This window comes from Heterocephalus glaber, unplaced genomic scaffold (assembly GCF_053883595.1).
Source record: "Heterocephalus glaber isolate CG9 unplaced genomic scaffold, H.glaber_assembly_v1.0 deba00001532, whole genome shotgun sequence".
Taxonomy (NCBI): domain Eukaryota; kingdom Metazoa; phylum Chordata; class Mammalia; order Rodentia; family Bathyergidae; genus Heterocephalus; species Heterocephalus glaber.
Genome location: NW_028258330.1, coordinates 13,174,173 through 13,199,304, shown reverse-complemented (window position 1 = coordinate 13,199,304; position 25,132 = coordinate 13,174,173). Strand labels below are relative to the sequence as shown.

At 36.4% G+C, this 25,132-nt stretch overlaps 2 long non-coding RNA genes across 4 annotated transcripts in view; one reads left to right on the top strand and one right to left on the bottom strand.

Annotated features, from left to right (window-relative positions):
* The window catches only part of LOC147824651 (uncharacterized), a 35,021-nt gene extending 14,404 nt beyond the window's left edge, over positions 1-20,617 (top strand). For both annotated transcript variants that reach the window (XR_015442075.1, XR_015442074.1), the window contains one exon: positions 19,845-20,617. This is a non-coding gene — a long non-coding RNA (uncharacterized LOC147824651). The remainder of the gene's footprint in view (positions 1-19,844) is intronic.
* LOC106009013 (uncharacterized) overlaps positions 1,026-25,132 on the bottom strand; it is a 249,399-nt gene continuing 225,292 nt past the window's right edge. For both annotated transcript variants that reach the window (XR_015442081.1, XR_015442080.1), the window contains 5 exons: positions 22,577-22,607; positions 18,464-19,837; positions 9,204-9,368; positions 6,805-6,950; positions 1,026-3,589 (listed from right to left, as the gene is read on the bottom strand). This is a non-coding gene — a long non-coding RNA (uncharacterized LOC106009013). The remainder of the gene's footprint in view (positions 3,590-6,804; positions 6,951-9,203; positions 9,369-18,463; positions 19,838-22,576; positions 22,608-25,132) is intronic.

Sequence of the window (25,132 nt, the reverse complement as noted above, 5' to 3'; positions counted from 1 at the left end):
AGGGCTTGGCATATATCACTCCAAACTCTTCTTGCCTTGATGGTTTGTGTTGAGAAGTCTACTGTGATTCTGATGGGCTTTCCTTTCTATGTGATTTGTTTCTTTTCTCTGACTGGTTGTAGAACTTTTTTCTTCTGTTGAGTTTCTGGAATCTTAACAATTATATGCCTATGTGTAGATTTTTTTGATCAAGGCTATTTGGAGTCCTATATGCCTCACTTATCTGTATGTCAAGTTCTTTTCCCCTGCTTGAGAAGTTTTCTGCCATTACTTCTGTGAAGAGTTTTTTTTTTATGTCATGTGCACTCTCTCTTGTTTCTTCATTGTTATTCTTTCTTCATATGTTATTCTTCTTTGCATCATCTAACAGCTACTGGATTGATTTCTCATGTTCCCTTATAATTTTGAAGCAATTTTTCTTTTCCTGTTCATTAATTGCAATCTTATCTTCTATATCTGAAATTCTGTCCTCACATTGGCTCATTCTGCTGTGTAGACTTTTAATGGAGTTTTTCATCTCTTGGAAATCCATTTGCATTTGTTTTATGGATTCCATTTGTTTCCTATTTTGGCATTCCATCATATTCTTCAGCTCCTCTCTAGATTTATTAATCCTGTCTTGCACTAGGAGCACAGTTTTTCCTGTTATCTGAGAAATTATTTCTGATTTCATTTTTTCCAGATCCTCTTTTGTTGCCAGTTCCGTGGGTCCAGGTGGTTGAGTATCAGAGTGTTCCATCTCATTTCCCTTTGGGGTTGCTGTAGGTGATCTGGAAGTCTGGTTTTGAGACTTATCTCATTTCTACTGGGGGGGGGGGCAGGGGAGGTGCTGTTGGCACCCATGCGGCTCAGCTCCTATGAGCTGGGAGAGGTGGGACAGGGTCCATGAGCAGCAGTAGTGTTGGTGGCCCAGAAGCCCCTTCCTCTGCACCAGGAACAGCAGGACAGAAAGCAGCCCAAAAGGCCTTTCCTCTGGGCTCAGAGCAGCAGGAGGTATTGAAGCTCAGAAGCCTCTTCCTCTGGACCAGGAGCAGTGGGACGGTGGCTCAGAAGCCCCTACCTCTGGGCCGGGAGCGGCAGGACAGATGGTGGCCCAGAAGCCCCTTCCTCTGTGCTGGGAGCAGCGGGAAAGAAGGCAGCCCAAAAGCCCTTTCCTCTGGGCCAGGAAAAAAATAGAAGTATTTTCCAGGTAATTGATGGCAGTGTGTCTTTTACTGTAATACTTTTTTAAATGTTTACCATATTTTGTGATCATACCTCATAAAATACTATAATGGAGCTACTATGAAAAGCAGTATAATGGTGTTATGGTTTAGGTCTGGAATGTCTCCCCAAATTCTCAAGTGCTCAAATATAGGACTTTTTGAAGGTGATTGGATCATGGGGGCACTATGCTTATCAGTTATCCACTAGTGAGTTTAGCAACTGAGTCTGCTATTAGTATGTGGAGTCTAATTAGAGGTGGGTCCCTGGAGATGTGACCTGAAAGGGTGTATCTCCCTTCTCAACTTCTTCCTTTGCTCTCTGCTTCCTGGCTGCCATAAGGTGAGCAGCTTTCCTCATGGCAGGCCCTTCTACTCTGCCATTTCTGAGTTTGAACTTACCAACTATAGACTGAAGCTTCTGAAACTGTAAGGCAAAATAAACCTCTTCTAAGTCATGCATGTTGGTTATTGTGTCCCAGTGATGAAGAAAGTGCCTAAGACAAATGGTTTTTCAAAAATTTTAAATAGAACTACCCTAAGATCCAGTAATCTACTTCTGGTTATATATCAAAAATAATATAAAGCAGGGTTTTGAAGAGATATTTGATCATCATGTTTATAGCAGCATTACTCAAAATAGACAAGGAGTAGAAGTGTCTGTACACAGACAAATGGACAAACAAAATTGGTGCAAATATTCAGTGGACTATTATTTAGCCTTAAAAAGAAATTTTATTTATAGATTAATCTCAAGGATAATCAAGAAATTTTGATATATAAAATAAACCAGTCACAAGTATTTCTATGTCATCCTATTTATGTGAAGTACCTAGAATTGTCAAAAATCATAGAGACAGAAGTAGACTGGTGGTTTCCAGGAGTGATTAGTTAGTATGGTGATTCAGTTTTGCATGATAAAAGAGTTCTGTAGATGGATTGTGTGATGATAGTATAACAATAAGAATATACATAGTAGTGCCACTGAATTTTGCACTTAAAAATAATTGAGATGGTAAATTTTATGTCATGTGTATCTGAACACAATTAAAATAATAATAAAGAAAAAATGTAGGTAGATGAAATATAATCCTGGCAAAATTTGACTTTGTTTCTGATTTAATATATATAATATGTAAAGTAGATTCTTCTTATTTTCTTTCTGTCTTTTTTTTAGGGGGCTGACTATAACAACTAGGCTGTGATAGGGGATGATATATATGATGGATTTTGTACAGGAAAATTTTCCGCATTATTTGATTTTTTTAATAATTGCACAAAATTTATATGCCCAGTCTCATCCCAGGCTGCACAGTAAAACAACACAGACAGCTCTTTAAATACAATCATTCCTTGGTTTAGAGTGAAGCCCTAGTATGGGGATTTTGAAAAAAACCCAGGTGGTTGTAATGTGCGTGCAAAAATGGAAGTCACAGCCTTAGACTTCTCATCATTAACTTATCCTTGTCAGACTGTGATTCTTTGGTTTGCTCCTAGCAGTGATAGCCATGAGGTTTCCCACTGATAAGCTAGCTTTTTCATAAAGAAGAATTACATGTTGGTTAGCCCCACTTTGAAAATCCTAAAATAAGTGCAAAAGGCTCCTAGTTGGATTGAAAACAACTCATAACAGGATTCAATAGCATGTTTGGTAGGTTTTCTTTCAGGGTTGAACAAGATAAGTCAATTATTCAATAATGGCCCAAGCAGTCATTTTTTAAGAAAGCCATTTAGATCCTTTTAAGGAAACGTGGTAATGAACTTAAGGTTTCATCTGAAGACTCTCACCCAGAGAGACCAAACTGAAGACAATAGAAGGCAATTGCAGAATATTTACTACTGTGATTATTCAGAAGGGAGATTCCTCAATGAGGTGACCACTATATTCCCAGAGGTTTGGCTTCATCACTTCTTATAAGCTTGAAGTCACCATGCTTTAAATGTTCAACCCTGATTTCTCCACATATCCCTACTCACTCCACATCTCCATGTGCAATTTCCAGACATTAGCACTAATTCAAAATTATGGTTTTCCTCTTCTGTGAGAGATATAGAAATAGATTCCATTTGACATCTCTGACCCATGGTCTATAGGCTGCTGCCAGAATGTTGGCAGAACATAATGTGCATACTTGGTTTTATGCTAATGGATTTGTAGCTCCCAGTCTACTAAAATGCAGTGAATACCTCAATCTGGTGTCTGTAGCCTTTTTTTCGCTGTCCTTCCAGGCTTGTCGCTAATGATTTCATTGTGTTGCTATGATTCAATTGATTTGAGCTGGACATCGCAAGTCTGAGCTATAAGCTGCAGACTGGATCCATGTCTGGTCCACAGCTCCCTCATCCTCCTTGGATTGGCAGCTACTTGAGCTCCTAGTGATGCATTGCTGGAGGACAAGAAGGACAGAGGGACACTTGTGTTAATTCTTAAAATGTGGGCTTAGGGTTGGCACATTATCACTTTGAGTCATACTCCATTGGCTAGCAAAAGTCATGTGACTAAGCCCAAAAACAGTATAGTGAAAGAGATCCTCTTTCCACAGAGGTCATGAGGAGTGTGATGAGTGTTTGCTGAATAAGAATTTGTTGTATCCATAAGGCATAAGAGAATAAATCATTTTATATAATTAGTAACATTATCAGGATCATTAATTACTTCTTAAGTGAAATAAAATGCAAATTTAACACTGCAATGGTGAATTTTAATATAGGATTTGAAATCTACATGCTTAACCTTTTGAGATGTTTTGTGACTCCAGTTAAAGAGATCAGGTCCATTTACTGGAGAGAAATGTTTGTGAATTTTGGTGACAGAAAGATTGCCCTGAAAAAATAAGTTCACGAGTTTGAACCAAGACAGAGAATGTAGCATTTCTTTTTCTTTCTTTTTGTACATGTTTGCAATTAGTACTGTTTACAATCATCTTGGGGCGTGGTTGCATGTACATATTACAGCTTGTTTTCTTTTTAAATCCCCTTTGCTCCTCCTCCTCAGCTTCCCTGCCCCAGAATGTAGCCTTCTTATACACAAGTTTCCCCAGAGGGAATCGTAAGGTGTTATTAACAACACTTGTACCCTTGGAGACAAAAAACCTGAAGTGGAAAGATGGGAATTTCACATTTTCTTTTATTCTCTTCTTTATTGCTTGAATTTTCTGGTCATGTCCATATTTTATTTCATTAATCTTCTGGTTTCAGTAAAGGGAACATGAGATTATGTATTCCTTTATGCTTTAGTTTGGATGTGGTTTGAGCGTGTCCTAAAGGGTTTCTGTGCTAGACGTTTGGTCCTCATTGTGGTGGAGATGTAGGTAGTGGAACTGTTAAGAGGTAGAGGGTAGTTTAAGGTATGTAGATCACTGGAGGCCCCACTTTGGAAGCAACTCATGCTGGAATCAAAGAGGTAGTTCCTGTAGAGCAAGTTATTAGAAAGTGAAGCCACCCCTCTTGCTATAAAGCAAAGCCACCCCATCTGCACATGGCTGGTTCCTTTTCCATTTCTCTGCCATGTTGTGATCCAGATAACTGAGTCCTTCCCAGAGACTAAACAGATGAGATGGCCCAATCTTGGACCCTGAGCTTCCAAAACTGTGAGCTAAATAAACCTCTTCTTTATTAGTACCCAGCTTCAAGTATTTTGTTACAGAAGCAGGAAACAGACTAGAATGCTTTGTATTAATGCAAAGGACAAAAAAATAAAAGAGACTATTGTGAGTAGAGCCTGCAAGACAGAGGTCAAGGGATTAGGCTGGGTGTGTGCAGTGCAGAAGGAAAAGACCCAGAGATCTGATCTGGGCAAGGTTGATCTGGAAGTAAAGGGTAAGCCAGTAGGTCAGTCTAAAGGAGGTGGTGGCTAGCAAAAGACACTGGTAAGGCCAAGGTACCTAAGGAGAAAGAACCATGGATCTCTCAGAATCTGCAACCCCCATGACCTTGGGAATACCTCCAAGCATCCAAGGTAGACTACACATAACTACAGTTATGACTTCAACTTCCACCTGGCTACACCTCCCCACACAACTCACTGGCATCACTCAGAATGTCTTGTAGTTCCAAAAGCACACTATGTTTATTTGCTTTTCAATATTTACTTACGTTTGTTTCATAAAATTATTTAAATTGGAGCTATTTAATTGAAGATTAGAACTATTTCATTTGTGCTCTTTTTGGACATGCATTTTAGTACTCTGAAAGAATAGTTGCTAATTTAAACCCATTTGTTCTCTCTGCAAAGGGGGATTACCCAGGGCAGATTTCACATTCAGAAAGAAACAAATGAGTTAAAATATGGAGGGGGGTGGTTCCTATTTGAAAGCACATTTAAATAAGCCAAATAGATCCCATATGCCCCATCAGTAATTTGACAATGAAGAACAATACATCATGTGTCCCAGTTAGCATACATTCTTCTTTGCCTTGGCCTTTGCTGCTTCTCATGGGCAGGACATATATTTATTCATTTCCACTCATCTTTATTTAGCAAACTCCAAAGCAGTTTCAAACTAAGGAAAACAGTAAGTTCACACTAAAATATCTCCTTCTTAGTGAAGTTATTCTGGCTTTCCTCAGATGAAATGAATCCCCACCACTACTTTATGTTTGTATTCTTTGTTCATACTCCAACCTCTCCCCCAGCAGAGCACTAATTTTGTGTTGTGGTTGCCTACATACCCTTGTCTTCTCCCATTAAACCTTAGTCTCCTCCAGAGTCAGGCCTATATTCATTGTGGTAGGAATCTATAGCACTCAGCATGTTGTAGAGTTGTTTAATGTTAAAAGAAATATACTCAAAATTAAATACCTAAATATTTTTTAATAGAATTGAAATGTATTCACATCACAAACTTTCATTCATATATCTTATTTTGAACTGCAATAATGGCAATCATGGAAACTACTTGTATTAAATATAAACCATATTGTAATTGATTGAAATACTTTTAATTCATCCAGATAATATCTTTATGAAGGAATAATGCTGAATATTAATAAGATCTTCCAATTAGGTTGGAAGAAAGAGAGCACCATGTTTACCCCTTATTGTATGTAATCCTTGATATATGTGACCATATTTGAGTGACAAATAAGTAACGAGAGGAAGACAAGCATTTCATGTTGTAAAATAAGGAATCACACACCATGCCCAGCTAATCTGTTTATCTGACATGATAACTACTGCAGCTTTCCTTAATAGTCAATAGAAATAAGGAATTCCCCACAAGTGTACTATACTTAAAACATTATTTCAGTCACTTGCTCCAAAATGGATTTTTATTCCTCTTGGACACATAATCAAATGACTTTTTCACACCAAATTGCATCATATATTTGTTCACTTATCTTTTCAATCAATGGTCACTTATTAGGTGCATATCAAACTCTTGGTGCTGGAGACACATAAAGAACATAGGGAAGTGTTGTGAAAATTCTTTGATTTCACGCACTGATCACTTCACCACATTGCCCTAACCTTTCCTTGATCTGTAGCTTATCTGTGAAAGAAAAATCTGCAGGTTATCTTGAAGGTAGGGTATCTCATTTCCCACCAGGTGAAAATATTTCATTTCATTGTATTGCAGTTTGAAATTTGTTTATAACTCACAGAAAATGAGATAAAATTTTCATGATCATGACAAACATGGAAACTGCTTCTGGATGATATTTCCTAAGTTTGAGCATGCACGGTCTTGCGCTTGGGGTGACTGTTTCTCCAGGGTAGAGATCTTAGTGAGGCCCATCCATTAGCTCCTGTTAGGGAGGTTAAAAGAAGACTCAGGTCTTGTAGCCATACTAGGCCTCATGTTCATATTTCTGAAGTGATCTTTACAGAAGTTTGCATGTATAGTCACAGCCATAAGTTAAAGGGTTGAAAGGTAATACCACTTGAATCCTTTAAAACAAACCCTGAAAATATATCCAAATGTTTAGCTCAGTTTAGTCACTTCTCTATTCTGTTTTTCAAGATTTTGGAGATAAAAATGTCCTAGACTTCTTTCAATTATTAAGATGTCCTTCTTACCAGTAAAATTTAAGACACTGGCTAAAATATTTGAATAATGATCCTGTCTTAACCATCTTGTCTGTTTATTTTTCACAGTTCCTGACTTAAGAATCTTGTTTCCTGAAACTTTATTAAAAATAAAAAATCCTAGGGGTGGGGAATGCCAATACATACAACTGTCAAACATGTCTTTCAAAAGAATGCCATAAAAATCTAAGATAGTATTAATTTAATGATAATTTATACCACTTAAATAAAAAAGACAGTATTACATCACTCATTATTATTCATCCCTCTTCCAAACTGCATTAATTTGAAATGAGAATACAGGGCAGAATTCCATGTTCTTATATTCCCAAGTTAGTAGGTAGCATATACACACCTCTCTCTTACAAATTCACACCTCACCTCATTCCATAGCCTAATTACAAGGTGAAAAACTTTTTAATTTTTATGTTGTTCTAGAAAGGAGATTGAAACTCTGGAAGCAAAACTTGTGAGGTATAAAATGAATTTCACCAGTTCTGTTTATACTTTTATGAAATTTGAAACTAGTTGAAAAATAAAAAGTCAAAACCCATATTCTTGCATAAAAATTATTCTACGGAGGGAAGAATCAAAAACCTGCTGTCTAATCCCCTGTCCTTGAAGTTACCATGGCAAGAGCTTGTTATTTGCTCTTCTCAAGTTTTTCTTATGCTTATTCTGGAATTTGTATGTGCTTATTTTATAAAAATGGTATTGGGCATAGGGCATGGTACGTGGCGCCAAGGAGATTCGGGGACGCGTGCAGTGGCTTGGAGCATGAGATTCTGAGAGAAGACCTGTTGGTGCAGCCTCTGGACTGGTTGGTTGGCATTTCAAAGGTTGTTAACAGGAGTGTTGTTTCCTTACTATTCCAGGAATTAGCCACCCCTATGGGGGCAGGACCCCCCTCCCCATGCCAACAACAAAGGTTCCCTCTGCCAAAGTGTTAGAATATTGTAAATCAAGGCCTGGAGATGAACTCGGTGGTCTAGTGCTTGCCTGTAGCATACATGAGACTCTAGGCTTAATCCTCAGCATAACAAAAACAAGACCAGTAAATCAGAGACTGAAGGTTAGTATACTCTGATACCTGCTCTTTTATTTAAAAAAAAACAAAAAAAACCCATAAACAGAATTTGCTTAAGTGTTTCAAGCTAACAAACATCTTACTTTTGTGAAATAAATAATATGTGAACAGACTGTTAGGAGTAATAGAACATCTGCAGCACTTAGAAAATAAAACATAGTTAATTAGGGATAGCATGATTTATGTAATCATTATTCTTATGCCTAGTTCTTTCTAGGTCATTCAAGCTGCCATCTATACGTGAATAACAATAAAATGTTTATAAGCAAGCAGAAATACCCAGGAGGCATGAAGAGTCATAGGCTCAAAAGTGCATGATTTAGGACATTGTAACCTCAATAAAGTAGATTTCATAACTCTAAAAGCTTAACCTTGGAGAGGATAAGCATTTTATTTAATGACATAGTACTACTCAAAATTGTTGAAATACCTTTGGAGCTTAAAATATCTAGAGCCATCACAGTATTCTCAAGAATTAAATTGAAAGCTGGTTACAATCATGCAGCCCTGTAATCCCAGCAGTCTAGGAGGCTGCGGCAGAAGGACTGCAAGTTCAAGCCCAGCCTAGACAACTTAGCAACTTTGTGAGACCATTTCAAAATAAAAAATAATTTTTTAAAAAAAGGGTTGGGGATGTAGCTCAGTGCAAAGGCCTTAGGTTCACTATCAAATATTGAAAAAAATTGAAAACTATTTATTCAAAATGCTTTAGCCAAGCAAACATAAGCATATTTGTTGTTGTGGCAACAAATGGCCCTTGCTTTCACTGGACTCAGTGTAGTGTGAAAGAAGCCTCCCTCACTATTCATCTGAACAAGAATGAGAAGTTGGTGCTTCTGACTAGATCTGATATCTCTCTGTACCAAAACACCTTGTAAATACTTACCCTGTCCCTTTTACCAAATTCTGTATTTCACTTTCTTTGGCTATTTTTAAAGCTTCTCTCATTCCACCATTACATTTTGTTTGCATTTTAACATCTTCATTTTAGCCATTCTGTATTCTCAAGGAGGCCTACCCACATGTCATGAATCAGTAACACTTCTGGTATCTAAAAGTAAAGAAGAGAAGTTAATTACTAAAGGGTTAGAGGCAATAAAAATTAGCTTTGAAGTTGATATTATTTGTTAAAGTAACCCCTTTGACAGCTGTAACCTATTCTAGATCATTAAAAAGATGAATACCTCCCTAATTATACAGGTTATAAAAATGCTGATATTATGTCCAGTACAGAGAGCACCAACCAAAAAGATTCACATCTAATTCAATGCAAATATAAATAAAGAATAAAGTATTTCCACATTCATTGTGGCAGCAATTTAAAATATTGGCAAAGCATGGTGATCAAGAAAGGTTAATCTTAGGAATGCAAAAATGACATAATAGAACACGTGTATATGCTAAGTTGGTAGATTAATAGAATAAATGAGTGAAATATATGCTACCACAATAGATGTTGAAAAAGTATTGACAGAATGTATTAGACATTCTGACTCAAAAAATATAAAAACAAAACTCTCAAGAAGTTAGAAAAAGATTTCCTAAATTTTACAAACTATTATCAAGAAAAATATGGCAAATATCTCTGGTGAAAAATTAAAGAGTGTTGTCATTAAAATCAGAAATAATGCAAAAATGTCACAAATCCTCATTATTCAAAATACTCCCAAGTTTCCTAGAAAAGAGAACGAAACATTGATAAACAATGGGGAAAAGTCTAAGTTATCACATTAAAATTCAAATAATGAAAAATATATTAGAGAAATATAAGAAATTTGTAAGATATCTAGGAATAAGATAAACATACAAAAATCATACACTAACTATACTAACAATGACCAATTAATAAAATGATTCTATTCAAAACAGCAGCAAAATCACAATATCTGTCCCCCATAAAACCTTGAATATATTACAAGGTATTGTTTAAGGGCAGAAAATTAAACCAAAACAACATACTAGTAGGTAATATAAGGCGAAATGAAAAACCTTGCATTAAAGTTTAAGGGTTTTTTTTCACCATTTTATATTTTTTACTTTTATTTTTACTAGTATGTGTTTTCAGTATGTAATGATTATGTTCATGCTAGGGAGCTGGTTCATGTACATAACACACCTTATTTCTTTTTATGTCCCCATCCGCTATCTTCCCATCCCTCTCCCATCATCCCTGGGTCCCCTTCTCATTTGCAAAGATCTATCTTCTTGTTTGCTATTATCTATCTTTTATGTAGCTCTTAGACTAATTTATACTTTGAGTTTCTTATATAAGAGAAACTATGTGACATTTAAGCTCATGTATCTGATTTGTTTCATTTAACATATGCCCTCAAGGTGCATCCATTTTCCTACAATTAACTCAAGTTTATTCTTCTTTACATCATATTACAATGATACACGCACACCCCACGTTTATAACAGCACAACTCACAGTAACTAAATCTTGGAAGTGGCCTATAATTCACCATTTGGGAAAAAAACTTAAACTTTCACATCAGTCTCAAAATCTGAAAGTTTAAGTTTCTTTCTCAAATGAATCTATTGCTTCCATACTATCTTGATTAAAACCCTAATGATAGTTTTCAATTAAGCTGTTCAATTGATTCTAAATTTCATCTGTAAGAGCTAGTGCATAAGAAGAACAAAAAAAATATGATATGGATATCAATCATACCACTAGAGAAAGAATAAATAAGTGGTATTTAGAAATGTAATGTAGGGGGCTGGGGATTTAGATCAGTGGTGCCATGCCTGCCTTGCAAGCACAAGGTCTTGAGCTCAAACCCTAGTACTGAAAAAAAAAAAGAAAAGAAATGTAATGTAAACCATTATAATTCCATTTATACAATCAGAAACTAAGACATAGGGAAGTTAAATCATCTATCTAAGGTCACATAGCTACCACCTGATGAAATCAGGTTTCAAATCTATAGCCAAGATTCCTCATTCAACAGCATTCTGCACTGCTGCTGGCAAAAATACATGTGTGTGTGTGTGTGTGTGTGTGTGTGTGTGTGTGTGTGTATTGCACCCAATGAGTTACCATTAATAAATATGAAAATATAACTTAATGAAGATAAAAATGAGAAGTGTACATAAGCAATTTTTAAAAGAATAAATAACATAACTGGTGAATACATATATGAAAAACCATTCAAACTCACATTGGGGAAGTGCAATTAAAATAACAAAAATGCATAACGTTCATAAAAATTTTAAGAGTTCTGATATCTAAGTTTTAATGAAGAAGTAGAGCTTGTCCCCCCAACACTGTGTGAAATCAATTTGGTACTATTTGCCCAATTTACAATGAATTACAAAAATACTCATGTAGGTATAAAAATCTATGCAAAAATGCTTTATTTTCTTTTCTAAAAATGATCTATGGAAATAAGCAACAGAATAAAATAGCATGAAGTCACAAAATTAAATGAATATTGACATGAAAAGATGTCACTTTTAGGTAGTTAAATGTTTTTTAAAAGAATATGGAAGAAAATTTTACATAATATCTTTTATATTTTGTGTGTCTGGAACAAGAATGTGTGTTCACTTCTAAATGCACTGTAAAAGTTCTCAATAAATACCAAACTACACATAATATTACCATTTATTTTTATTTATATATACACAGTTTTAGTATAACAACATATTTATTATCTAGAGAGGAGAGATTGAAAAGAAGGGTGGAGAATAAAGATGGATTTTTTACTTTTTCCATGGTAGATCAAATTCTGGTCCTTGCGCTTGCAAGGCAGGCGGCAGAACCACTGAGCTAAATCCCCGGCAATTCCTATAATGAAAACAACGCTGAGATTCCACCTCACTCCACAAAGAATGGCTGCTATCATGAAATCAACCAATAACAAATGCTGGCGGGGCTGTGGGGAAAGAGGAACCCTGCTCCACTGCTGGTGGGAGTGTAGACTGGTGCAACCACTGTGGAAATCAGTATGGAGATACCTCAAGGAACTAGGACTGGAAGTCCCATTTGACCCCGCTATTCCACTGCTGGGGATCTTCCCCAAAGAATTAAAAGAATCATACCACAGTGATATATGTGCACCCATGTTCATAGCAGCACAGTTTGTGATAGCTAAAACTTGGAAATAGCCCAAATGCCCATCAACTGGAGACTGGAGAAAGAAAATGTGGGGTTTTTAAATAAAATGGAGTACTACTCAGCCATAAAAAATGAGAAATTAGAGACATTTATAGCTAAGTGGATGCACATTGAGGTGATACTCTTAAGTGAAATAAATAGGACACACATGTGTAAATACTGAATAGTTTCTCTGGTGTCAGAAACTGAAAGTGTAAATAAGGACTAAAATGTATAATAGGTAATGTGAAATAGGAAGAAAAGGGGCAAAGGGGAAGGAAGTGGGAGGGCTAGAGGAAAGGATAGAAGGGAATGGGATTAATATGAGAAAATGGAAAAATAGGAACAAAATCTTTGTAAATAGGGAGGAATGGAGGGGTTGAAGGGAGGGCTGGGCAAGGGTGAAAAATAAGGACCAAGAGAGATTATGTAAAGGTACAAATTTCCAATGATGAATGTCATTATATTGTATACCTAAAATGTACCAATAATTAGAATGAATAATCAATAATGTAAAATAGGAAGAAAAGGTCCAAAGGGGTAGGGGTAGTGGGAAGGGAAGGGGAAATGAAAGAAGGGAAAGGAAAAATGATGAGAAATGGAAAAAATGGAAATAAAGTCTTTGTATATAGGGAAGGGTGGAGAGGGTGAAGGGAGGGCTAGGAATGGGGAAAAAATAAGAACCAGGATGCATTATGTAAAGGTACAATTCCCAATGAGAAATGTAATTGTGTTGTATGCCTAAAATGTACCAATAAAAGAATTTAACAGAAAAAATGTATAATTATGTATTTCTTGTATAATTTATAAAAGGAAAATGAATATAATGAAAACTATTTCCAAAAATCGAAAACAGTTTATAAAACAAAATACTGTATTTGGTCATCCTGTAACTACTAAATTATCATTTACATTTTCTGGTAACTACTATAATGAATTAAAACCTTGCTACTCAAGGTGAAGTCCCTATACCTGCAAAGATGGCAATTGCATGGGAACTGGTTAGAAACCCCAAAAATGTCAGGTCCTCCTTCACACCAGCGGAGAAATTGGTCATTCTCGGGCGCATAGACTTTGAGAAGCATTCCTCCAAAATATGAAGTATTTCATTTTCTATTTCAGCTATTTAAAAAAACTATGTAAAAAGTAATATATATTTTTTAATTTCTTTCCTAATATATGAAAAATACTTGAAAGTTTCTTCAGATAATATTTTGGAGATAAGCTTTTCACAATCTTAAATTTTTAAAAAGTGTTAAAATATTAAACACAAAACTAGAATTTTGTTGATAAGTAAGAAAGCAGGATACCTGAAGAAAAAAGAAAATGACATTTATATAATTTAAGGAGGGCAAGGTGATTTCTGTAAATTGCACTTTTTCTTCCTGCATCTAAAATCACTATGTTTCCACCTCCTGAGGAGAGAGCTGTTCAAGCTCCAGCTGTCTGGTTTCCCCATTCACAGGTGAACTTCATCAACACATCAAGAAATGACACAGAGGGGTAGACACATGGTTTAGACTCCATTAGCAGACATTCTATAGAAAGCTCAGCTTCCTGCCTGCATGTGAATCAAGTTGATGCCCTTCACATCTTCATAGTCTCTCCCAGAAAATTCTTGCTTAGCACTCCTCAAAGGATGCTTGCTGGACCAGGTGTGACTCTGCCTCTAACCATTCTTCACCATATTGACATGCCAAGTGGTTTTCTTCATTATACTATCATTAGCATAAGGAAAAGGCTCTAGTTTCCTGGGCAACCAGAAGTAGCACATGTACTGTGCCTGTTGACTGCAGGCCTGCTTCTAGTTTTTGTTATGCTCTTGGATCCTCTCACTTGATCAAAGGAATGCAATCCATTTCCTTGTTCTGCCTCTTGTTTTGTGGTCCTTTCTGCCATGCCTGCCTGATTTGACTAAATTCTCTTGAATTTGTTATCTTAACTTTTCTTATTTCCAGGACCTGACATTGATGTTCTCCTTTCCTCCGAGCACACCGACTCTCCCGTTTTCCCATGGGGGTTCAGCATTGTTTGCCAGTAATTTCCTCAGCTTTTAGATTTGCCTTTTCAAAATGCTATATTCACTTAAAAAATGATCTTATGCATTACATGTGTCTTCATTTCCTTGCATTCTTCCATTGCTCCAGCTTTTTTGCTACTACAATACAAAGCTAGTAGAAAAATTTGCCTGCTACTATTATAATTCTTAATAGTAAGCTACAAAAATATTACCTACTCAATCTGTTTTTCTGGAGTAGTAGTTCTTAATCTTGGCTGTGTGTCACAATCTTCTGAACAATCCTAACAAATACTAACACTAGGGTTCTATGCCAACAGATTCTGGTATAATTGGTCTGGGACACAGCCTGACCTCAGGGACCCAGGTTAAAACCTTCCTGGGTACAAAATTGGGAAACATGCAGGTAATAGCTTTTCAACCAGGCCATCTCATTTTTGTTTATCTTGGCATTTGTGATAGAAAATTACAAATTTACACTTCCCTTAAAGGCCTTATGCTAGTCTTTTTCCCATTTGCCCTTTGATCCATTATTCTCCTTCTCATGCTCTGCCCTGTGCATTTCAGAAGACTGATCCCCTATCATTGGCTGTATTTCCTAGCTTATGAGATAGCTGTCTTCCAAAGAGGTTCACCCAATGGAATGCCCATCCAACTATCTGGAGGGTGGAAATAGGGAGAGGCCAGGGTGTTTCTTCCCCTCTTCCTTTGACTGCCTGGTGCTTCCTGCTGTGTCCCTCTGTCTCCAATTCCTGGCAAATAGGCTGTGCTTTGTTTTCTAGCTATAACTTGCCCCATGGACTTCATTAATACAAGCTCTTCCCTTTGATCATTCAACCCAGGGCCACAGTAATTTCTTACTGGAAATTTGGGGTGTTCCACCACCCTACTTAGTATCTTAGTCCATCCATGACATATGACCAGTTCCCAGTAAAATTTCCTTAAATACTTGGAATGTTTTTTCTTTGCCTAGTAGGAACCTGCCTGATACAGTTCTTAATGAATATACATTATCTTACATAACATGAGTATAGGTTTCCAGAAACAATATCTCTGTTGTTCATTTCACTAGAGCCCACTCTGACCTTCAGGGTCAGGGGCCACAATGCTAAGCTATGACACACAGCATCATAGAGGAGCCAGATCTGTATTCTATTGTGAGACATGCATATCACACATGGACCCAAGATATGTTGGTTGGCGTTACCACTTTACCTATGGAGACAGAAGGACTTCCCTTTCCATAAATACACAACTACACATGGGTAATCTGTTTAGAAGTAGAATGCTGTATGCCCTGCTCAGACCTTAGAAGGCATTCTCTAAATCCTACTACCCCAAGTATAGGTTATGGAACAGGAATATCAACATCTGAGCATGTTTAGAAAGCCAGAATTCTGGGCCCAAATCCAGTCTTTTATTCTTTAAAAAAATTGAAACATAACTCATATTCCATGAAACTTGGCCATTTAAAGTATACAATTCAGCAGGATTTTCACATATTCACAACATTGTACAAGTATCACCACTATCTAATTCCAGGACATTTTCATTTCTCCAAAACAAACACACAAACAAAAAAATCAAACCCTAGATTCATCAGCAATTCCCCTCACTCGCTCCCCTCCAAAAACCTAGGCAACCACCAGTCTACTGTCTATATGGATTTGCTTATTCTAGACATTTAGTATGAATTCATATAAATTTCATATAAAGGAATCATATAATATTTGCTTTTGTGTCTAGCCTCTTTAACTTAAAATGTTTCCAATACTTATTTGGGCCATGGCATATTATCAGAATTTTATTCTTTCTTATAAGTGAATAATATTCTATTTTATGAATATGCCATATTTTGCCCATTCATTAGATGATAGATATTGTGGATCGTTTTGCCTTTGTGGCAATTGTAAATACTTCTTCTATGAACACTGATGTTGAAGTTTTTGTGAGAACATTTTTTTTTTCAGTTTTCTTGGGTGTATAGGGAGAAGTGAAACTCCTGGGTAACGTGGTAGCTCTATGTTTAGAGAAAAAAGCTGTTATGTTTTGAGAAATTGCCAAACTGTTCTGAAGTGGCCATACCATTCCATATTCTCACTAGCACTTGTTATCTTTAGTCTGTGATATTAGGCAGTTTTGGTTCTTCTCAGTCCCTTGAATTTCTGTATATATTTTAGGATCAGATTGTTAATTTCTGCAAAAGACACAGCTGGGATTTTGATAAGGATGGTGTTGAATTTATGGATCAATATGTTAACATTGAGTCTTTCAAACTATAACAATCTATTCAATCTATTTTCATCTATAAAATTAGATTTACCATTGATTTAGTCTTCTTTAATTTCTGTCAATGAACTATAGCTTTCACTTGTGTCTTGCACTTATTTTATTAAAAATTTCCCAAATACTCATTTATTTATCTATTAGTATACAGTAGCTTCAACCCAAGGCATGTACAATGAGCTACATATCCAGCCCTTTTTTATTTTTTATTTTGATACAGAGTATCACTAAGTTTCTAATTTGCCCAGAGTGGGACAAAACTTGAGATCCTCTTGCCTCAGCCTCCCAGAGTGGTGAGATTACAGGCCTGTGCCATTAGGTCTCACCAAATATGTATTCTTTTTGATTGCATTGTAAATGAAATTTGTTCAATTTCATATTTATGGCCTTGCATTTTAAATTCTTTATTTTCAGCAAGACCTCCAGAGGATTCTTCAGCATGTTAATGTTTGAGAAATGCTGCTCTACTGACAAACTCAACCCAAGTGACATTTCACACAGCGGTGCCACTTTCTGCCATGTTAAGCTGCTGGCTCTCCAAGAAGTGACTTCAGACAGCATAGTCACGGAAAACAACAAAAGAGACAGACACTACTCTGTGGATTAAATGTTTTTAATAAGAGGAAGTAACCAGATAATATAACAAAAATTTTAATTTTAATTTCTGTGCAATGGGAAACTAGTATTAAACATTCATTTAATTGAGAAGGAAACTACAATGCTGAGTTTTGCCTGAGTTCTGTGGAAAAATAATCCACTTGAAATAATTATCCTGATAATTGTTAGCTCTCCTTTTTGTTTTCAATAAATTTCTCATTTTTTTCAATTAGAGCAATAATTACAAGTTAGACCTTAAAATGAATATGTTCCCTAAATTCTGTTTTGCTTTGTGATTCCAGATATGATACCAATTACCCTCATGACTTTGAATTCATCACTTAATATTTCTAAATTACAATTTCTCCTCCTGAATAATGAAGGAATTGGACTAGATTTCTCTATTTCTCTATTTTCTCTCTCTCTCTCTCTCTCTCTCTCTCTCTCTCTCTCTCTCTCTCTCTCTCTCTGTTCTATGTCACTTAGTAATTCTAAATTTGTCACCTGCAAATCTATCTCTTAATTTTATGAACTATGTATTACAGAGTTAGTCATAATTAAGGCATGATTGTGAATGAAGTATATTAAGGTCTGACATTTTCATACACAGTTATAGATAGGGGCCAAATTCATTGCAGCATTTATAGTTATATAACAATATATTCTCTTCATTTGTAGTTTTAAGAAACAATAGTTAATGAAACAAATTAAACAAATGGAGAATTCCTTAAAGTTAATTGAAAAGGTATTTATTTACAGGTAAATTCTCTCAAAATTAGCCCTCTTCTGTATATTTAATACTGTCTTCTTCTTCCAGTCTCACACTAGCATTTTCATAAGAATCCATGTGTAGATTACTTCACTGGCACAAAAAGATGTTGATATGATTCTTTCAAAGATGAAGGGAATATTTCAGTAAAAAGCTACCAAACTGGAGACTTTTGGCAGTGCTTACAGTCCTATATATTCTGGAAAAACCAGGTCCCAGTGCTTGAGACCTGCTCCCAAGTTACCATGAGACCAGAGGAAGAGGCAGACAGATATGGGACTTACTGATAGAAGCATTGCTCTTGATATTTACAGGACCCAGGGATCCTCATCACTTGGGTCAACAGTAAGTCCCTACAAGTAAGTCAAAATGTACCTGGTTCATCTGAAGCTTGTATTGAAGTCCTCGGGTACATTCTTGGTGCTCATGGTGCCCAGGTCCATATTGTAAAGCTCCACATACCACTTTAATGGTTGTGTTGATTTAGAGTATGCTGGGATTGTGGTGGTTATAACTCAAGATGGCTGCAAGCTGAATTCCCACACTTTGGCATCACTCCTCAAGAAATAACTTGGTAATTTGACTCATGCTTTCTCTTACTTCAGGGTTCCTAGAAACATATTGCGAGAGAGAGACTGTTGCTCATTGGTCTACTGAGAGAGCAGTCTCACAGAAAACTTGTAAGCAATTGAGGGAAGCAAGAGAGTGCTGGAGAAAAAGCTAAGCAGCAATGAAGAGTCAAGTGAAATCTATTCTCAGTCCAGAATGTGAACAGCACACAGAGTTGTCCCACCTTGAGTCAAGGGGCTAGCCATTTGTTTCCCCACATCATTCATTTGGTGATGAGTGGGTGCACTGGAACTTCCTGGGTTTTTCTGAGAGGTGGGCTGAGAGCAGTGCTCAGGAGAATGGGCATTCGTGAGTCATTAGGAGCAGTGCACAGGGGCTGAGGGAGAATTTAAGATCCAGTACAGAGGTAGCGTCTCCCAGAGTCCAACATCACAAATGACAGAGGAATGAAATTACTTTAAGAAAGTATTAGGGTGCCACCCAGGGTGGGTGGCATGTTCCTGTAGTTCAGGCTACTCAGGAACTGAAGATGCAGGATCGCTTGAGTCCAGGAGTCAGAGGCCAGGTGGGGCAACATACCAAGACCCACATCTCAAAATAATAGTAGTAACAATGGGGCTATAATGATATTTGGGGAGCACTAGTTTTAATGGTTATATGATTTTGATACATTTCCTCTAGCAGAGTGACTAAAGAGAAACAAGCTTTTAACTGAGTTCTTATTTGTTCAGATCTCTAGCCAAAGCTATGCTGATGTTTGACTTTTCCTTCAGAAAGTGAAAAATAACTTTATAAAACTTAAACCTTGGAGACAGATTTTATGTTATAGTTTTCATTTGAGTGAGTCACAGTACATTGACCAAACATTCATTTTGTGTTCATTATCCATTTTCATCCATATTCATTCTACCAGTTGCTGACTTTCCACTATTTTTATGATTACCTTCTGTGTCATGCAAGACAATATATACAATGCATACAATAAAGTGATAATTCTGTATCACAACTACCCCTATCTGAGTAAGTTTATGAACTGAGCTTGTGCTGGTTTTGGCTGAAATCTGGTGGGCTGCTCCTCTGGCCTCACTAGGGATCACTCTCTTGCTGAGCCGCTGCTAGTTAGCTGATGAAGGTCGACTTCTGCCGGGATCACAGGCTCTGTTTCACATGGTTTTTCATCTTTCAGCAGGCAAGCCAGGCCCAAGAAAGAAGGAGAAATGTGAAGGCCATTTGTTGAGCTCATCAAATGAAATCAATCCGCCACCCCACCCTGTTCTGAGACATCAACTCTCACCCGGACATTTGAAATCATCTAACTTCTTCCCAGTGTTGCTGCTGTACACATCTAATCGCCACACATCAGCCAAAACATTCCTTACAAATACTAAAAAAAAATGCCTGCCCAGTCCTCTGCTCACTTCTGTCCGGTGACAACAATCTCAGAGGAGAAGCCAGGGATTTTCAAGACCTTGATTTTTCAAGACTCTACATGAAAAGGCCTTCTCCTCCCGTCTCACCCTCCCACACTTCCCCCCATGCACCTCAAGTTCCAGCAACAGCACATTCGTCCAGTGCTAATGACCTGATAGTTGGCCACGAATCCCTCAGGATCTTGGGGCTGTTCTTTGAATGTGACCCACAGGGTCTACTTTCTCAATTCTTCTTAAAGTTCACCTCTTTGAGGAGGAATGCTCTGGCCAGCCTATATGAATGAATACATCCTGCACTCTATGAAATTCTTACCATGGTTTTTCTTCATAGCACCTACTCATACCTGAAATATTACATACACATTTTTTTTTCTTTTCTCCCCTAGTAGAATATGAATTCCATGAGAATAGTGACTTTGTTTCTTTTGTTTACTGCTGTAACCCCAATGTTTAGAACAGGGCCCAGTAGACGATAAATGATGATATGCTTAATGAATGAGTCAATGAATAAATATCTTTTTGCCTAGGAGATGATGTTTAAGATTTCACTTATTCAAACCTCACTAAATGAATTGCTTTGATGCCAATAAAAGTTAAAGGATAAATAAATGCAGGCAAACTCCTAGGTCTTATTAGTGTGAACCACCATCCTTATCTGCTGTTTTGGCTCTGTGCCGTTGTTGGATATCTTCTAAATGTCATTTGAACAAAGATGAGACTTATAAAAGCTAGAAAACAGGTTCATGGTATCCTCTTACATTACTCTATTGGACTTATCTTTTGGTATTATCAAGTGAATAGAGATAATTTCAAAAATAATTTAAGCGAAAAACGTTTACAGTTTCACAAAATATGAACTTGTTACTTGTGTTTTTTTCCTAAAAGAATACTCTAAAAATGTCTGGATGAAAGTTTAAAATAATTAAAATAGTTGAGAAGAGCAAACTTTTAAAAAGTTTTCAGTTTTATAAAAGGAAGTCACCTCTTATTTGAACATGAGTTATTTTAAACTTGTAAGAACTTAGCACAGAGGAATAAATTCTCAGTACAATAATCATTTTGCTTGCTTGGTCATATAAATGGAAACAAAGCCATGGATTTCACTGGCAAAGATGGACAGAGTAGTGGGAAAAATGACTAAAAGTGTGCAAAACTAATCAGACTGTATCTCTAGAGTATTTCATATCTCAAATTTTGTTATTTGCCAATTTGGCATATCTTTATTTGTGAGAAAGGAAAGAAATGAACAAACATATAAATAAAGTCTAGTTCATGGTTACCTCTAGATTTAGCCTCTGACCCAAACATATTTCTTTGAAAAGCACAAAATAAAATCAAAATAAAATCTTGTTATAGTATAAGAAACAACAGTAATTAAATTAAGATGAGACAAGTGTCATGAAGTAGAAATACATGGTGCTTGAATTTAATTTATTCAAAAGTCTTCATGAGCTGATCGTGTTCTTTTAAATCCAATTACTGATTTGCATCTTTATAATATTTTAATTATTGCATCTATAATAGGAAGCACTAGTTAAGAATTACATTTAATAAAAAATATCTAACCAGCTTGATGTTGGTCAACCATTTCATATGGGTTTTTTTCTGAAGATCTAATATTTTGATAAATTTTCTTTATACTTTTGTAGATATATTCTTCTGTTCTGTTTCATTCAGTATACAAATAATTTTAAAATTATACCAGTTTAATTTCAACTAATTTTCTAGAGAAGTGCAAGCAAGACAGAAATGTTTTAGCTTTTCTGTAATTGTAATAAATGTACAATGAGCCTTAACTCCATCATTTTATGACTAAATTTTTATCTAATCTGCATAATGATATAAATTTGCTCTGCATATATATAATAGTAAAAATATGTGTATATATACTAGTAAAAGAAAATTGAAAAATGGTAGCTGTGAATTAATATGGGCCAACTATAATTTCTGGATGGATATTCAGATCATATTTATATTACAGAGAAGAGATAATCATCAAATGACTTATTTAAATAAATGAGCCAAATGTTGATTACTATTTTGTAGGATACCAAAAATATGTTGTTCCAGGACCCTCTTGGCTCTAAAAGACTTATCTGAAAATGAATTAAAAACAAGGGGAACTATTTCTCTCTTAGTATGATGTTAAAGGCAGGGCTGATCCAAGTCAATTCAAGTTCACTAGAGTCCCAAGTTCTTGAAATTTGTTCTGCTAATCTTAGTTGGCTTGCTAAGGTGATTGCAGTAGTTCTAAACAATAGCCTGAATATCAAACAGAGAAACAAAATTTTCCCATTACACTATTGGCACTAGTTGGCTTCTCCACAGCCAATTTTAGCTTTCTTTGCAAAGGCTCCATTCTTCTCCGTAGAAAAAAAGTTTTCTTGTATAGTAATCTCACCCAATCTACAATTTCCTGTCTAATCCTGTTATTAAAATAGTAGTCACACACAATTAGTCAATGAAATTCAATTATTATTGCTCTTACCACTTTATCCATCACTTGGTCCATGTTTCCCCTGGAAAGAGAGTGGGGAAGAAAAGAAGAAAGAGGCTTTCTTTAGATGAGTCATAGAAGGTGATGGCTCCTTAGGGGAAAGAGCTGGACCATATTGACTTCTCCTGATGGAGCCATCAGTGGGTTCTACCTAGGTGCTTGACAGGTCAGAAGAGTCAGATTGTATTTTTTAATAATTACTGAGCTTGTGGACATGTTTTTCTATGAAACGTTTACCTTTAGCTCAGCAGCATTTCCCTATGGAGCCTATAAATGCTTTGTAAGGGGATTGTAGGAGACCAGATAATTGAGACCTAGTTGACCTTCTCTGCAAGCACAAAAGAGAAAAACAGCAACCTGTTCCTCCTTTGGCAATATTCAGTCATGCTGGCATGCTTCAAGTTTCAGAGAAGAGTCAATACAGTTGATATCTGAATGTATACCTGGATACATTATCTTCCCATATATCTTCATTAACCTAATTGCTTGTTCCGTTGTCTAAGTGAATAAAAGCAAGGTGAGCCAAACACTCAGGGCTCTGTCTAATAGAGGCGAGAGTCCCCTGATTCCCTCATTCTAAATTATCTCTGTATTTGTGTCTTTTTAAAATTAATTTTATAGGTACATTTAAGGTATACAGCAGTGATATTCATCATTGGAAATTTGCACGTTTACATAATCCATCTTGGTTCTTATTTTTTCCCCACTCCCCATTTGTATCTTTAATCTTCATTTTCCCCCTCTGGTTAGGCATTCCTAGAGGGCTGGTCTTCTCCAAAGGATCCCTATTGTTCCATTGTGCCATTGCTAGACCAGCTCACAGCTCTACCTTTAAGTTATTCTCAGAGATTTCCTTAGGAAATCCAGAATTTCTTGGATCTTATTTGCTACCCTCTGAGAACTTAGGGCAGTGATGGGTGAATGTTTTAGAGCTTTCAATGATACAAACAGCCAACTGTGGCACACATACCATAGGTTCACCACCACTGACTTGGGGGAATGAAGAGGGGACAGTGACTCTGCTTACCCACCATATCTCATTGGCTCAGCTCTCACATGGAGCATGTTGTCTTCAAAAATCTCCAGATGAGAAGATACCATTCTTATGATCTGGAATGTATGCCAGTTTCAAAGGTGTTAGGTAAACTGTGTGACCCATTTGGGTTTATGAGGAATTCAAGAGGCAAACTGTAAACTTCCCCAAACTCTGCCTTCTTCCAGAGTATAATTCTCTACCTCCACCATCTCCTTTGTACTTCCTGTGGCATGATTAAGGTTTCGATAGCCACAAATCAAGCACTTATGACAAGGTCTCCCTGGACCCTAGTCATGGGTTTTCTGGGCTAGGGGATGATCGTGAAAGAAAAAATCTTGACATCTCCAGTGTCATAAATAAACTTATGCAAATATATTTTCTTACTATCTTGTCTTGTTGCGGCAGAGTACATTTCTTTGTTTGGGCTCCTTCTATACCCTTATTGACAGATGCTTGTTTTCCAGATACTCTGAATCAGAATTTGTACTTTCACTAAGATCCTAAAGTGATTCCTTTGCATTTTGAAGTTTTAAAACCATGGCTTGACCAGCTTTTTGACAGTGAGTGCCTTGAGAAGCTAATTAAAATTTTAAAATTAAACAAGTGATAAAATCAGATGCATTCTGAGCTTAAAATCAAGTATATTGAAAGAAGTTCCTGGCCTTCAGTCAGAATTGATAATACCCCAATCTAAACACATCCTGGTTATATTCCAACATTTAAAGAACAAAGGAGAAAATATTACAATTTTTTAAAAAAGAAATAACAACTTGCATACAAAGCACAAAAGAAAAACTATCTGGTGACAGACTTATCATGTCCTGTGTGAGAACAGAGTGATCATCTACTATAGTGAAAATGGGAAAACATAGAAGGTAGTGGAAAACACAGATGCTAAGGAAATGGAACTAACTGCAGAAATTCAGTACACAGCTAAGTTATAATGTGCTTGTTGTGGAGAAATAAAGGTAGTTGTATATTTGCAAGGTTTCAGAGAATTTATCCTGCATGTATCAAGTTGAGGAAAATCCTGAAGACAAAACTCTAAAATCAAGTGATCCTGATAGAAATATGAAGGTAGGGAGATGACAAGAAGAAAGTGGAGGTGGGCATGGTGGCATAGACCTGTAGTCTCAGTCACTGGAAACACTGAGGCAGGAGAAACTTGAGCCCAGGAGTTCGAGGCCAGCCTCGGACAACACAGATTCAGTTTTGTTCTTAAAAAGTGATGAGCAAAGGAGTTGCTCATAAATTGTTGAATCAGAAGTAAAAATAAAAGCAAAGTTCTTTACATGCATTGTCATTAATTCCTTATTATAATCCTGGGAACTGAGTATATTATCTTTAGCCCAAAACACACTGGCTTTAAATAGGAAATCTTTTGTCCTGATTTCTGTGAGTCAAGAATCAGGGAGCAGTATCTCTGGTTCCAATCTCTCCTGAAGTTGAAGTCCAGATGTCAGTTGGGATTGCAGGTACCAGATGGCTGGGCTGAAGCTGCAGGATCCGCT